The sequence below is a fragment of the Balaenoptera ricei genome, chromosome 17 (genome assembly GCF_028023285.1).
Source record: "Balaenoptera ricei isolate mBalRic1 chromosome 17, mBalRic1.hap2, whole genome shotgun sequence".
Classification (NCBI taxonomy): domain Eukaryota; kingdom Metazoa; phylum Chordata; class Mammalia; order Artiodactyla; family Balaenopteridae; genus Balaenoptera; species Balaenoptera ricei.
This window is the reverse complement of record NC_082655.1, coordinates 44,410,573-44,415,015: the sequence shown is the minus strand read 5'-3', so window position 1 is coordinate 44,415,015 and position 4,443 is coordinate 44,410,573. Positions and strand designations below refer to the sequence as shown.

General features: G+C 33.0%; 1 non-coding gene across 1 annotated transcript; it reads right to left on the bottom strand.

Annotated features, from left to right (window-relative positions):
• Positions 1-258: 258 nt before the first annotated feature.
• LOC132352133 (U6 spliceosomal RNA) lies at positions 259-365 on the bottom strand. Its single transcript, XR_009498601.1, has one exon. It is a non-coding gene; the product is annotated as a U6 spliceosomal RNA (small nuclear RNA).
• Positions 366-4,443: the final 4,078 nt, after the last annotated feature.

Here is a 4,443-nt window from a genome sequence, read left to right as displayed (position 1 = left end):
CACGACCTGGCTATTGTAAATAGTGCTGCAATGAACATTGGGGAGCATGTCTCTTTTTGAATTATGGTTTTCTCAGGGTATATGCCCAGCAGTGGGATTGGTGGGTCATATGGTAGTTCTATTTTTAATTTTTTGAGGAATCTCCATTCTGTTTTCCATAGTGGTTGTATCAATTTACATTCCCACCAACAGTGCAGGAGGGTTCCCATTTTACCACACCCTTTCCAACATTTATTGTTTCTAGATTTTTTGATAATAAAAAGTATGGAATGCTCCACGAATTTGCATGTCATCCTTGCACAGGGGCCATGCTAATCTTCTCTGTATCGTTCCAATTTTAGTATATGTGCTGCCAAAGCGAGCATGCTCATTTCTTTTTATGACTGAATAATATTACATTGTATAGATGTACCATAGTTTGTTTATCCATTCATGTATTGAAGACATATTGGTTGCTTCCAGGTTTTGGTGATTATAAATAAAGCTGATATAAACATTCATGCACAGATTTTTGTGCAGACATACATTTTTAACTCAGTTGGGTAACTAGGAGCACAGTCACTGGATTGTAAGGGAAGATTATGCTCAGCTTTGTAAGAAATTGTCTTCCAAAATGATTGTACCCATTTTGCAGTCCCACCAGCAATGAATGAGAGCTCTTGTTGCTCCACATCCTCACCAGCATTTGGGATTATCAGCCTTTTGCTTTTGTTTTTTTTTAATTTTAGCCATTCTAATAGGTGTGTAGTGTTGTTTTAGTTTGCAATTCCCTAATGACTTATGATGTTGAGCATCTTTTCATTTGCTTATTTATTTGCCATCTGTATATCTTCTTGGGTGAAGTTTCTGTTTAGATCTTTTACGCATTCTAAAAGTTCGGTTGTTTGTTTCCTTATTGTCTAGTTTAGAAAGTTTTCTGCATGTTTTGAACACAAGTTCTTATTTGGATATGTGTTTTGCAAATATTTTCTCCAAGTTTTGGCTTGCCTCTTCACCTAAGAAAATTTTAAACTAAGTTTTTAATGTCAATAATTTAAAGTAACTGCTATGAAAAGAAATCAATAGCTTCCAAACTGGTATAGAAATTAAAAAAGCACTAGAAAGCATTAAAAATCTATAAATGAAGACTATTAGAGTAAAGATGCAAACACAACATGGTAATTGGAAAGTGAAAGATAGAAAACAGAGATACGGACAAATATATCAATCACAACAAGTGTAAGCATATTAAACTCTCCTATTAAAATATCTCTAGTATCAAACTGGACTAAAATACATTACTATTAACAGAACATACAGAAGAGTTGATAATTAAGAAATGAAAAAATAGTTGAGTAAGTACTCTGAAGATAATAAATAGAAAGTTATTTTAGCTATGTTAATATCAGACAAAATAGAATTCATTTATTTATTTATTTAAATTTTATATTTTAATTAATTAATATTTTTTGGCTGCGTTGGGTCCTCGTTGCTGTGCGCAGGCTTTCTCTAGCTGTGGCAAGCGGGGGCTACTCGTCGTTGTGATGCACAGGCTTCTCATTGTGGTGGCTTCCCTTGTTGCAGAGCATGGGCTCTAGGTGCATGGGCTTCAGTAGTTGTGGCACACAGGCTCAGTAGCTGTGGCTCACGGGCTCTAGAGCACAGCCTCAGTAGTTGTGGCATACGGGCTTAGTTGCTCCACGGCATGTGGGATCTTCCCGGACCAGGGTTCGAACCCATGTCCCCTGCATTGGCAGGTGAACTCTTAACCTCTGTGCCACCAGGGAAGTCCCCAAGATAGAATTTAGAATGTATTCCTGGAATGAAAGGATGACTCACCACCAGAAAAAAATACCATAACACAACACATCAAATTTATAGATTAAGGAAAAAACCGCTTAATTATATCAATAGATATATAAGCATTTGACAAAATTCAACATTTAGGTATAGTCAAATAATGTTGCTATGCCACAGTTAAAATCAATTAACTAGAGCTAAAAGCAACCCAACATAGATATATTTTGAAAATGTAATGTTGGACAAAAATGTTATAAAATAACATCTATTATATGATATCATTTGTATAAAGTTTAACTGCTTGCCAAAGCAATATCATGTTGTATATGGATATAAAATCTATTATATTGAAAAATATAAGAATATCTTCAGGAAAGTTAAACACTAAATTTTTAATAGTGATTACCTCTTGGGAGGGGAGAGTACCCTCTTGGGAGGGTTTCAACTTTATTTGTAATATATACAATTAAAATCAGAAGCAAAACAATAGTACGTATTTATTGAATTTTACCTTTGGAAGACATTTTCTAGGCACTGAAAATATTGGGATGAGTGGGTCTTGATCTCTGCTTTCAAAATACTCTCATTTCAGGATATGGGACATAATTGTATCTAACATAGATTTTATAAGGCCCTTATTGGTTCTCATGTGAATTGCCACAACAGTAATTCTACTAAATGCTTCATACGTGTTGGCTATTATTATTACTGTTAAGAGAACTGGATAATTCATGCAGACATTGTTAATAACAACTGCACATACAGCATGAGCTTATTGCTTATATTAGGAGAAAAAATGTAAATCTTAAGTCTATTTCCTAGTAAAAGGTAGTAGGTTGTATATTGTGCTTTATGAGACTGTCAATCACTAGATTAACAGACTATATTAATCTTCCCCACCTCGTCTTTTAATCTAGGCAAATAGCCCCAGTATTCAGCACAATAAGTTGCACTAGTGAAATCAGCCTATAATTGACTTGTTACTGTAAGAGAATTAAGTTGAGAACCATGGAAGAAGGTAGGATAGATACGGAGCTAGGAACAGAATCCAGAAGGCAGAGATAGGGACAGAATCAAAGGATATCCAGACCTGGAAGAGACTCCCAATCCACAGGACTGGAAGTAAAAATAAAGAAAAAAATCGTTCTAAATCTTTTCTTCATGTCACTTGCAAAAAAAAAAAATTTTTTTTTTCTTTATTTAGGGAAACATAATTCTTTTGCATGGTTAATTTCTCCAAATTATAAAATGTTTCTCAGAAACAACATGAAATACATTTAGATATTTTTCTATACATTTATAAAACTCTTAAAAGCCATTTATAGCCCTTAAAATTATCGGCTCCATTTACACTTCCTGTTCTGTAAATGAATCTGAATCAATAGTTTTATGGTTCTGAATGTATTTAGTAAAACAGTTTCCCCCAAACAACATACACCTCATGCCTGATACTCAAATTTATTTTATGTCTAATCTACTCAAAATGAAACGTAAAGGTGCAGTGAAAACCCAGGAAGTAATATAAATACACAAAGAGCAGAAGGATCATCCAAGATATATTTTCTTGCGTCGCATCAATATTCAATATATGTGAACAGAGAAGTTAGATATAAATTCCTTTTGCAAAATAATGAATAATTAAAGTGAATTTTAAAGTATGTTTTATTCAATTACCTCTGGAATTTTCAACGAAGGTATATGTTTATAATAATAAGCAGGAAAAACCTGAAGGCAAATATTTCACTTTTTGTAGTTCCAAGTTATGCTTTTTAACTATAGAAGATGATTATACCTTTTAACCACAGAAGAAATTTCAAGAAAATTGTGTATGTAATATAGATTAAAGAATAGCATAAGATCCATAGTAAATATCCTTTCAGCAAGCATCAGATATTTGAAGAAGTCTAATTGACATTTTTGTGTATTTTTCTTTTTAAGGTAGTGACATAGGTACATAAGATTGTGTAATAATAAGGAGCTTTAGTTGCTCTTAAAATAAAAATTATCAAATGCACATTTCTTATGTATTTGGAATGCCTTAAAAATTCCATATCTGAACTTGAATGAGAGATTACAGATTTTGGGATTGTTTGGACTGGATATTAGAAGGATAAAGGGTTATTATGAGAACATTCTTCATTTTTACCTGAGGATGAAGCAAGAGGAAATTAGCTTAAATTGTTTTAAAAGAGGCTGAGTCAACATGACTCAATTCAAGATCATTTTGACTGAGTTGACCAGTTAACAGGGTTCCACTTAAATGACTGATTGGATCAATTCAGCAAACAATCCATTAGCCAGTTATTTTGGCAAAGAATGCAAATGCAAAGCCTTTGATTAGAAGGAAGTACTCCTTTAATTAAACATTAGGGAATAAATTCAAGTAAGATTATAGGCTCTATCCCTAAAGGTCTTTCAAATTAAAGTAGACAGCTATATAGATTGAATGGTTTAATCAGTCAATGAATATTTATTTAGTACCTACTTTGTTCCTAACACTAAACTATTCAAAACAAGGGACTAGATAAGAAAATCAACTGAAATAACTTACAGTCTTTTATGAGGTTGAATTTTGTCCCCCCAAAAGATATGTTGAAATCCTAATCCTCAGTACCTATGAATGTGACCTTATTTAGAAACAAGGCCTTTGCAGATGTAATTAGG